Raw genomic sequence first — 12409 nt, 5'->3', positions numbered from 1 at the left:
TCCCATTGCAAGCAAGATTACATCCCAAATCTGCTGTTCTAAACGCATGCCCTTTACTGCTAATAAACTAAAGTGCGGTTGTTCCTAACGTTTGCCAGCTTTGAGACTCTAAGGTATATGCAATCAGGGAGGGCAAATTACTAAAACAATGTTAGTAATATCAATACAAAGACACACAGATAGTAGATTACCAAAAAAAAGGAAGAAACAAGACTCATTTCGTCAGTCTTGCTGTAAGAAATTCGTTGCCTAAGTGTTTAATAGAAAAACATGAAGGTCTTTGTCACTGAGATGCCAGTTGCAGCTTAATGTAAATGTATGTCCAACTATGACATCACCTACCACAACCAAAAATTAAGACGAAAGTTCTCTGGTCTCAAGGACTAGTCACTCACCAGGGAACCGGTGGTTTTATATGCACGCCTTCCTGAAGAATCCAAAAATAACATTTTTCCATAGAGCAGAAATTCCTGTAGTGTTCACGCTTTTCGTTTCAGTAATGTTGCAATCCGAAGTGCCAGCCCTCTGTAATGAGGTAATCCGACAATGTAATTTGTAGTATTTTATTCTGTCAAAATTGATCTTAGTATTTCTATAGCAACTAGATCAAAACAAAAGATGAGGCAGACAGAATAAGTCTCTCCCTGCCACCACCCAGATTTTTATATAAATATATATGTATATACATAAAGCATTACATATATGTAAAGTTAACTTTCATGATTCATCATTGAACAATGCTAGAAAAACAGCAGTGGAGAAATAGCAGCACTGTAGGATGACATTTAAAAAGAAATGCTAGCAAATGTGTAAACTGACATCATTAAAATACAAAAAAGCAATTGTTCAATTACCAAACACCCATGAACAGAGTACGTCTTTCCCGCTAGACCCGTCAGGGAAAGGTATTATCCATTTCCAGTTGGGATAGATGGAAATAGATACTGGCTTTTATTGCTGTCATGAGGTAAAGAATATAATACCTTCCCCCAGAGAAAATCACATTTTAACAATTACTGTTAACGCGTTAATGTTTAAGAAAATGTGGCTGCCATTTTGCTACCTAAGCTTAGTTTTGGAAATACTGTATGCACTATTCTTGCAAATGTCTGTCAGTTTGTTTTAATGTCTTTCTAGGAGCTGAGCTGAGTCCAGACACTGTGATTACAAAACACCTAGGGAACTCCGGATTTGAAGCCCAATCCTATTTCCAACCAACTGATATGATTAATATTAACCCCACCCAGCCCCTTGCTTTTGAAACAAAAATTGACCTTTTATAGTGGTGGCCTGAAAAGTTTGGTCTGCCTACAGACCACTTCTTCTTCATATCCAAGTAGCTTCTGACTACTTGGTAGATTTCTGTTAGGTGCTGAACACAGATTGCCAACCACACACTGTATGAAGCTACACATAAACACCTGCAGGCTCCAGATGGAGACATGCGAAACCCAGAACAGCCACACTGATCCTTTAAGGAGATGATGAACCTCTCCTTTCATGTGACATCTGCCTGCTGCTAGAAACCTCCACAGTGCCCAAGAACAATGTTCTGAATCCTGCACAGCATCACTTACAGCCCTTGAATAAAAACACACAGCGGTGTTAGACAGATTCCTAAAATGGCTGGGAAGGAATTTTTGAGAAATTATCAGCTGGGAAGAGGATGCTGTACTCACCTTCATTGTGCTGTATCTCTGCAGGTCCAACCAGGTTTTTGCTGCTGGCTGCCATCTACAGAGGTCATTGTGTTCCAAGGCTCGCCGTGTCAGCCATGGTAAGCTGCTGTGGCTGACAGGCAGTTTGGTTTCTTTTCTTGGACAACTGCTACTGCTCTGTAAGAAAAAGAGAGAATGTTTAGAGAAATACTGGCCATATACAAAACCAAACCAAACCAAACCAGAAAACCAACAAACCAACCACTCTTAAAAGCAGGATATATCTCTGATCCCAAGCTGTTGTTCCAGAAAACAGAATTTCCCCATCACTTAACGAAGGGGGATATGATGGGCAAAAACTCTTGGTGAATCCATGAAAAAAAATTGAGTGCACGCATAATTTGAAGCATAGGAATATTTCTGCAGGTTAGTCACGCTCCCCAGATTAAACACCTCTCACCTGAGTAAAGGCCTAAGGCCTTACCCCGTGAAGCACCCTTCCACTTGATAGCGATTCTCTTGAGTGCTGACAGAAATAAATTCAATACTGGCAGGAGCTGCGCTATATATTCATATTTAATTCCCAGAGCCTTCTGTAATAGTTTCTGTCCATACATGGTCTTGTAATTGCAGCATTTCAAAGCTTATCTTACAACCGACTGAGTCCTTGGCATGCCTTCAGATGAATACAGTTACAAAACTGTATTCAACAAACGTACCTTTTTAACCTCAAATCACCGATCTGCTGCTACAGCAGGAGATGCGAAATGTTGATTTAAGCAACGGTGTTTAAGCATAAAAATAACTGAAACTGCGCGCTCCTTCCTAATTATCACCGTTTGTGACTGCCAGGGAAGAGGTACCTTTTCCCTGTGAAACCCCTCATTACCCCTGCCTCCAGTACAGGCGCTCAGCGTCGGCCTTAAAGGCTGCCGTCTGCATCCAGTTTACAGGCCTCGCCATCCTGCCCTTTGAAATGGAACCTCATACAAGGCACATCAGAAAAACCGGAGGAAATTGGAGATAAAAAAAAAAAAAAGATTTAAAAATAAAAACAGTATTTATGTCTCCCAAATGGGAAGTCGGGAGCAGGAAACGGACAGGTATTTAAGCTGATTACCCAAGCAAAGTCCTCTGCCTTTTCAGCAGTGCCACGGTCCCTCGGTAAACCCACTGAAATTAATTAAGAGTTCCGCGGAGGGGACGGGGGGGGATGGAAAAGATGTCAAATTTTATCTGGAGTGTTAGTGACGGCTGGCTGGAGAGGGGCTCTCAGGCCCGTTAATTGGGCCTGTTGCTCCAACGCCACGAACGCTTTGACGTGAAATGTTCTAATAACCCCGCAGCGCAGGTGGCCGCCGGCGGCGGCGGCTCCTGAGGGCCCGGCCACGCTTGTCTCTTCCACTCAGGGCCCGCCACACTGAGCAGGCGGCCTCGGGCCCGCCGGTCATTAACCCAAATCTTCTCGGGGCGCAGCCGAGCGAGCAATTAAGTAGCCAGGATCCTTCGCATTCGTCCCAGAAATTCACCCAAATAAAAGTCTTCTGGGCCACACCGGCCTTCCAGACATGGATCTTATTATGCTTTTTACCTAATTATCAGCTCGGCTTTTTCTTCATGCACGGGGAAAAGGGAAGACTGCGGGGAAGTGCAGGCTCCGCCGAGCACAACCGGAGCTCGGCTTCCTTCAGCGACACCGCCGCGTGTGTCTGCATCCCTACATAAATGACATCTCCTCATCCACACTTGCACATAACTGACTAGACGAATAATAGTATCATAGTCGGAAGAGCCAGAATGAGAAGGGAAATACTGCAGCATTTAGGTTTAATCTGGCGAGCATTAGAGCATGATTCACTTTGACATAAAGGCTCAGGAGCACATTTAGCCCGGGCGAAACGCATTACGATGGTTTAAACAAGAAGGAAATAAGTCTAATGTTTCATGGGCTGCAATATTTGCTGTTGAAATCCTAATAATTGCCAGCGCTCTACACTTGCATTGTACCTAATGAATTGGTTTTAAATTTCAAAAGGCTGCAGGAACACGGCAGAAGATCTTACTCGCTTCTGCCTCTCAACAAAGAGAATTCTTAGTAGAACAGGACAGAAAGTTGATGACAACAAAAACAGCCAAAAACGGCTTCAAACACCACTCTGCATTTATCTTCACTGTATTTCACAACAGTATTTGTAAAATAAAGATCTTTGTTTTCTGACAAATGTTTTTTTAAACTGGAAAAATACTCGAACACCACCGGCAGTCCCGGTCCCGTTGGTTTTCATTACACACAGTTATGACAGTTGTTTTCCAGCTCTGTTATCATGGAGCACCAGGCTTGGAGAGGGCAGGGGGATCTTCTGGAAGTGAGCGAAATATTTCACAGGTTTGCTGGCTGCACGTTATCTCAGAAGGATGAAACAAAGAAACACATTTAACCCAGTTTGCAGTAGCAGACACAGAGCAACGCTTCCTAAAGCCTTGTGCCTGCTGAAGTCTCAGGAAGTTTTGCTTTATCAAATAAAACATTGAATTAATGATACATTAAACAGTGGCTGACTCAACAAACTTTTACAGATGGCTTAACCCAAACTTCTGCTTTCTTCTCGCCCATGTGCACAGGATCCCACTGCTTCTCTCCTATATCTCCTGCTTTTTAGTGGCCACAAGAAAAAATAGCCACCCTGCAGCCTCCTCCCCATTCATTCTCCATCAGATCGGCTGAAAAAGCACTGGATCCGTTCTGATGGCACCACAGCCCTGCACAGGTTTAATACAAAGCTGAAGCTCCAGGCTCCGGATACACGTTTTTCATGGTCCATAACCACTCCCAGCTGCTTTTTCCAACCAAGCCTCTCCAGCAGCGGTCCCCAGTGGTCTCTCATCAGGACAGAATATACTCCATCGCACTTCTGTGCCACTCGTCAGAGGAAGTTAGAAACACCTTTATAGTTTAGATCTGAGCCGCAACGCCTGAAACCAAGCCTGTCAAACTGGGCTGACTTTGTACTAAGATGTTTATGTCTTCCCCAGTCCGAAGCACACCAACGAAACTCCTGTGTCTGGGTTTCCAGCACAGCCTGGGTTCCCACTTCGGACTTGTGTTCGTCTAAACACATTTCCTTCACACAGGAACTGGAATGAACATAGCTAGAAAGAAACCAGATCACATAAAACAAGCTGCTAACTCTTTCTCACATGTGCAAATGTGATGCCAATTCTCAGAAGCCGCTGTGATTGTAGGAGCATGGTTCTGTTACCAGCCCAAGTGAGTGTTGCAGGGCTCTCAAAGCATCTGCAATTTCAAGGCAGATAAATGTTATGTAAACTTAAATTTTGCAACTTTATTATTGTGTATTATTTCATGCCAAGTTGCTCTGTACATAGAAAGCAAACACCATCACTGAATTTATTTCAAAAAAACAAAATAAAGTTTACAATTCTACTTGGCCTGAAGTTTGTTTATAAACACAGGAGCAGACTGGCCTTATTACAATGGGAATGGCAGAAAAAAAGAGGAAAAAAACACAACTGTCTGCAAGCTGTATATGAGCAAAGAGTGTGCTCTCAAAAAAGAAGGGAAAGGGCATACTGGGCTTCGTACGGAGAGAGGTGGCCCTGGGCTTGTTTGCTCTGACGAAGAGATGATGATCCAGTAGTAGGCTGTCTAATAGCAGTCTACGCTGAATTCCCCTACTTGGGTTCAGCGTTTTTGGTGAGAAATTATCCTTTCAAGAAATTCTTGACCGGGTACTGAAGGAATCGTACATGTTTGGCACTTACCAACCCAGCAACATTCTCAAAAGCACCCACCTATCTTTCTTAAATACTCACGTGCCTTTAAAAGCCTTATCACATGCTGCCTAATCACTGCAGCTCCGTGCTCTGTATTCCCAAGCTACCGGGGCATTTGGGGGTTTCATTCACAGGCAGACGCTTGCGCTCGATTCTGGCGAGCTGCTCCCTATGAATAGAGCCTTATGAATACAGCCATATAACTTGCATCATAAGAGCAAACTCCGCATATTTGGAAAGATTATCAGTCAACTACAGTTCTTTCCACTGCAGAAACAGTTACTCAGTTAAGATAAACAAAGAAATTCCCATGCACTGAAAAGGAAAACCTATTAACTGATTAAACATGTGAATCAGTTGATAAACGGGTTATCAAAGTTCTGAAAACATTTTTAACAATGACCCTTCCTGCCATTTTTAACAATGACCCATAAAAGCTAGAATAATTCAGCACTTTACAGGAAACCAACTGGACAGAAAACAGAAAGTGTTTCAGATCTAAGAAGCTGCAGCTCTGCAATGTGAACTGACAAATTCAGGCACTAATTATCAGTAAAGTAGAGATGAACACTGTAGTTACCAATTAAAAACTTTGGACATTTTTTTCCAAGGTTTCTAACTCTTTTCAGCACACAGGAAAAATTACCAGTTTTATCCCATCTGATGTACATTTGTAATTTGTTCCCATTCATTCCTTGTTTCAGGTTTTTCAAATAACTATCAAAATACTTATTAAAAAAACTCCTTAATTTTCAGGACATATTGAAGGTCTGGAAGCAGATACAAATGCAAAAACTCGTATTCTTCTCAAAATAATCATGCAAATCCCGATTCAGAAAGAACTCCACTTAAAACAGGTAAGCAAAAGTAAAATGCTAATAACTAGACTTTATCAAAAATCTGAATTTCCTCCTTCGTACAGCTCAAGAAAGGTAAGTTGAAAAAAGCCTGCTAGACCCAGCCCTGTGAGCGATGTTATAGAAAACTCCAGAAGAGCTCAGAGCAATTTTCTGGGGCAAGAGAAAAGCGGAATTCAGGTGCCAAATTAGGACCCCTTCAGTTTAACTAAAACCATCACAGTTCCTCAAATGGGAAGCACGAACAGAACCAGCTGTATTTGAAGAAAATGCCAGCCATGGATTTTCCCAAGAGGTTAGAGAAATATTCAAATCCAAGGCATTTTTCAGAGCATTTCATACAAATGCTTGTCATCTATTCCTCTTTCCCACGTCCTTTGTATTAGCCAGATGAAACAGGCATTAAACAAAATGTACTCAAATCCTGAATTCTATTTCTGCACAGCTTTGTGGCAAATAAATTGTCTATAACTTTCTTTTGCCTTTCATCATCAGAAAGGCCAGTCTAGCTAAAAAGCACCATCATAAATGAACAAAATCCCCAAATGCAAGGTATTTTCACCAGGGTCTTGTACAGCTTTCTAACAGCTAGCCAAGATTTTGACACAAAACTTTTCCATCAGCTAAGGACTTTTTAAGGAGTCATAGAAAAAGACTGAAACTGTCTACCAAGTACTGCAGAGTACTGGAAGTAAGTTAAAATGGTCAGTATTTAAACACTTGGTTTTACAATGGTCTTTAAACAATCTAGCCTTTGTATAAAAAAAAATAAGAAATCCTCTCAGCTTTCTCCTAAGCTCCAATAATAAGGCGCACTGAATTAGAAGCCAGAGTGAAAAGCCAATATTCTATTTTCATTCCAGAAACACAACATTTAAAGGTAATCAAACAAGGCATTTGTTAACATGGGAGCATAAATAAAAAGAAAATAACCAGAGGGTTTTAATTGTGTGAAGTCTGCTACCATTCCTGGGAACATCGTATCTCAGAAGTGTGGCGTGCTCGTGGCATAGAAAGACCGGATTTATTTGGCTCCAAGCCTGAGCTCGGTAAGAACCAATGGTGTGCTTTTGAAAGAGGAAGGAAACAAGAAGTTGAGGCCTATTTCTGAAAGATTTAGATGTATTCCAAGGCTATGATGAACTTGGAATATGGCTGAGACTCATGCAGACCCCGGACTTGGAAGGAGGCAACGCGCTCAGCACCCCTCCGTACAGAGCTCTTCAGTTCGTCAAATCCCAGAAGAGCTGAATGCACAAAGGGCTCCATACTTCGGCTCTGTAATTTGCAAAAGATGTAGAAGCTGCCCAGTTCATGTACTTAAGGTCATGCAGCACTTTGTTGGTCGGCAGAAACAAAGAGCAGCAGAACAGTCTGTTCCCCCCACCATCTTCCTCCCGCTGCCCCCTCTCCGCAGCGTGAAGCTCCCAGCGGGAGCCACCGCCCGACAGAGGTTTTTTAACCGTGTGTGAACAGAAACTCTGAAAAAGTTTCTACGTAATTCCTGGCTCAAATAATTCCTTCCTCCTCTGCCTACGAGCAGGACTCCATCTGTACTTTGTGTGAAGCAGAAATGCATTCTTCCCCCCTGACAATAAAATAACCTACAACATTTCTTGCAGCTAGGTTAGGCGTACAAATCTGCAGTCATTTTCGCAACCCCTCGTTCCTCCTGCTCATCCCACCCCTCTTAGGAGCAGCTCTCACCTGGGGCAGTGCAGCCGTTTTGTAAAACCATACCCAACACAGCAACTGCTCGACTCCAAATGCTGCCGTTACCGGGCGCTCTGCTGGGTGCCTTAAACGGTTTTAAAGCTTTCAGAAGGTGAGAACACAGAACTCTCGAGCCACCTTCTTCCAGATGACCCAGAACCAAATTGCCCACAGTGATCTCTAAAAATTTCTAGTGTCTGCTAATAGAAACTCGGCTACCCAGAAATACATTTACAGCTGTAGCTTCTTTATACATCCCAGTTGTATCAGTACTCAGTTAAATGGGTTTCCTGTTCTACTTGGATATTTCTGCGGTTACACATAACATTCGCTCTTTGTTCTTCTAGGGATGAAATCTGAGTAGAGCAGTAAAAGCATAAAAAAGTGGTGCTGAGGTTCACGATACAGCTCAAGAGCAGAATAGTGCTGCAGATAATTGATAACATGTACAAAATATTTATATTTTGATATGGATGTAGCCGCGGGAGTAAAACAGGGACAAGTTGCCCTACTATTGCAGCCAGGGCAGATACACCTTACCTGTCAAAAAACTTGTGTGCATCCAACAAGTTCTCATATCTAATGTGGATTGTTTGCCCGGTCTTGTGAGTGAAAAAGCCCCTGGGATGGAGCAGCCCAGCCTGCTGGTCTGACTGTGAGCCCCACCAGGACCTCTGGGCAGCACCGGCAGGACACGTGGGGACACAAGGCACGGGGCTGCAGCGCGAACTGCTGGGCATCACTGCGTGCTAACAGCAACCGCTGGAGGTCAAAGGGAAAAACCAAAGCGGACAAGAAGAGGAATGGGAAAAAAGAGAAATTCCTGTGAAGAGCCAAGCACTTTATTTTTTTAAAGAAAATTTAAAAAAAAAAAAAAAAGGGTGACGGGGGAGGCTTTCCAAAAAATTCTGAGATCAGAAATCCTGAGATCAGAAATCTGCTTTGCAACGCACGATCTCTTTCTGGAAAGACGGCGTCATTTTCAAAAATGAGCATCAACCTTTGCAGGTGAAGGCAAAAGTTCTTCCGCAAACTGCAGCTTCCTTTGGGAAATGTCACAATGAAATAGTTCAATTCTTGGTACTCTTGAGGCAATTTTTCAAATTGAATAATTCACTGAAATTGCCAAAGATTGACAAAACAGAGCAACGGTGCAAATCTGCACCAAAAGAGCTTAGGGGGAAAAAGGAGTTAACAATGACCCCGTTCTACTTCAGAACGCCTTTTTTTAAAAATAAACCATGTGTAAAAAAATCCCTGTCTGTAACATTATAGTTTTCAAAGATTGTGCAGCCAGGAATTACAGATAAGCCCTCTTAAGACCATAAAGAAAAATCTTTTGATAGTGCTCAGCATATTGAACTCGCTTCTCCTCGTATGTGCAGTAATAAAGCTGTCAAGCAACGCAGAAAGGAGCGCTAAGCATTTCAAGACTCAGACACATGAACTTCTATTAACCTATATTAACATGTAATTGGTGCTGTGAGCACACTGTTCTCAGTGTCAAGTGCTTGTAAAGAACACAAAGAAAACCTTTCCCTGTGAGACAGTGCAGGGGAACTGCTGTACTGTCCTACAAACGTCTGCAACACTCTTACTGGCAAACACTACACTGATATGTACGAGTTACCCCTGGAAACTTCCCATATGGTTAGTAAATTTTTGAATGGAAAGATGTTATTTCACTTTAATAACTTCCATGTTTTACATCACACCAAGTAGTTGCTAGTTTGCTGAAGCCTACGAGCTGAATGAACAATTTCAGTGTGATCATATACGACTGCTTCAGGTCTTTGAACAACCTGCAGTCGCAGAAAGGCACCGGGGGACACGCGATTACTTGCTTCAAAGCTCTGAGATACCCTGGCCGAATCGGAGGTAGGAGATTTAGGATACAACCTCAGCTCCCATTCACTCCTGCTGGCTGTGTCTGACGGTAACACACCTGAAATCCCTCTGGATGCAGGGGACGGAGCCATGCAAGGAGCACCACAGCACGGACAGCTTCTTGGGCCTGGCTGCAGAGCCCCCGCAAAGCTGCTCCACGTCACCTGCAATCAGCAGCTCGGGGGCCTCCGCACCGCTCCGCAGGCTCTGCGGGGATGCATGCACCTTTTAAGACGCAAGAAAAGTGAGGGTGAGAGGGGACACACAGGGCTCTCTGTAAAGAAATCAGAAGGGAGAACTGCAGGAAGAAGAGACATTTAATCTAAAGGAAAACATTTCCACAACAAGCAGTGGATATAAGCCAACCATTAATAAATTTCTCATAGAAATTAGAAAAGGGTGCAGAAAGATTCTGGCACGGCCTTCCAGCAGGAAGGGAGAAACACAAACCACACAAAAATGTTACTGTGTTTTCAAATGGATGTTTACGAATTCACAGAGGAGATGAGAGGACGTAGTGACCTGTGATAGCAGGGACTGGGCTTTCTCAGTTCTTCCCCTGGACTTGTGCTTCACGACCCATCAGGCACCCTCCCCTTCCAAACAGAGCGACGTTCCGGCACTTGTTTAATGCTCACAAGCTGCAAGGGGTTCACCAAAAAGATGTTGTAGGATGATTCTCAAAGAGCGAGATACGATTGCATAGAGTTCGGTATGTATACAGAGGGCCGATCATTTATTCTGTTGTGGACACTGCTGATGCAGGTGAACGCGCTGCCACACCTAACATGCTGCTCAAGTCCTTCGCCCATCTTCCAGACGCTACCAGCCTGACTCACGAGCAGAGCTGTTCCTGTAATGCTGTCCTAACTGCAAGTCACAGTGACAGAGGGCAACAAGTGCCCCAAGCTGAGCGGTTTCCCCTGAGCTGAGCTGGGCTGGGGTAACAGATGCCCCAATACCAGAGGACCAAAGGGATGTGGCTGTCCAGCCAAGCTGGAAAGAAGAAAGAGAGAGGAAAGGTGCGATAACCCTCACGCAGTAAAGGGTCAGCCAAAACGGGGGCAGCTTAATGAGAGAACAGACCCACAACACCTAACATCACCGCGCTGCCCTACCGAAATAGGCTGTCTTTCCTGGACTTGCTTCTGTGAACCCTGCTGTGATTCCTTAACGAGACTGCTCCCGGACAGGTAGCTCTGGTTAAACTTCCACTTACTGGAAGCAAGGGCAGCACATCAGCACGCCTTGCTGAGCAGGTAATTACCGAGCCGACTCTAACTTTTGTAAAAACACGGTGGAAGCTTAAGGTGCATTTACTCCCTTGGGTTTCATTCCACGCATTGTGATCTGCCTCCCTCGCCTTTCACCATCTTGCTTTAACAAATATAACCTGGGGGGGGAGGATTTCAGAGCCTGCATCCTCACCCCAGGTTAAAGTGGTTGCTGATGACAGACAGAGCTAAGCACACACGGTCAGAACCTGAGCTCTCAGGCAAGAAGCACGTAGCTAAACTTTGCCAAATTACTTTCAGAAAAGCCCCGATTGAAAGGGATCTTCATTGTAAAATGCTGAAAGACACATTCATGGAAACCCCCAAAACCCGCTGAGGCAAAGGCAAAAGGCAGGAAGCAGCCTGGGTTTTCTGCCTCTCACTGAACCGCTCATTTTCAGCTGATGACCACATTGGTTTAATGGGTTCCTGGGCAATGCACTTCACAGAGGACCTGCACACGACCGACCCAAGGAGCAGGGTGAGTTCCACTGCAGCTGGATGGACTGCAGAGTCCCGTAGAGCTGGAGCAAGCTTAGGTCTGCTGACATTTACGCAGGCAGTGAAAAGGGCTCTTTCCAAGGAATTGCATCCAATCACTTTTTCTCCTCTCTTCCCCCCGACTCTGTTTTAAACACACCACCACTGCTTAAAGATTCGGTTGCAACTGGGGCTGTCTGATGATCTTCCGCCCCTGCACAGCTTCAGTGCCGTCCCCATCATGCCATCATGGGAGACTTCTGCTAGACATGCTTTGGGGATGAGACCAACAATAAATAAATAAATAAATATAATTAAAAGAAAATACGGACACACTCCCAATTCAGCTGTGTTTCTATAGCATCTCCAACAATGGAGATGACCAGAAGTTGTGTTAACAGTGCTTGTGTACAACCTTCTTAAATTCACATGGCGAAAATTCACCAGAAGACATGTGAAGTCAAAGGGATTTAGGAGCCACCGAACGCTTAGTACAGAGGAGCTCCCTTGATCATCACAAGCTCTACTTCTCAGAATACAAGAACAGAAAAAAGGAAGGATTAAGCACTGTTAATGCATGCCATTCTCCTTCACTTTCCTGGCACTGGCGTCCTTTCATGTGGTAGTTTGTTTTCCTACAACATAGTTTCAGAAATACATCTCTCCAAACATCTGGAAAACATCCACTTGCTCTGCCCACCAGAGCAGGAACCTGAGTAAATTACACTGCCTGTGTACTCCACCA

At 43.9% G+C, this 12409-nt stretch overlaps 1 protein-coding gene across 1 annotated transcript in view; it reads right to left on the bottom strand.

Moving 5' to 3' along the window:
• ZWILCH (zwilch kinetochore protein) overlaps positions 1–12409 on the bottom strand; it is a 194827-nt gene that overhangs the window by 118549 nt on the left and 63869 nt on the right. The window contains exons 21-22 of the transcript XR_013938108.1: positions 1680–1835; positions 396–525 (exon numbers count right to left, since the gene is read on the bottom strand). The gene's annotated coding sequence lies outside the window, so the exon portion shown is untranslated. The remainder of the gene's footprint in view (positions 1–395; positions 526–1679; positions 1836–12409) is intronic.

The sequence above is a fragment of the Anser brachyrhynchus genome (genome assembly GCF_964034855.1).
Source record: "Anser brachyrhynchus genome assembly, chromosome: 11".
Lineage (NCBI taxonomy): Eukaryota > Metazoa > Chordata > Aves > Anseriformes > Anatidae > Anser > Anser brachyrhynchus.
This window is presented reverse-complemented; position numbering and strand designations above follow the sequence as displayed.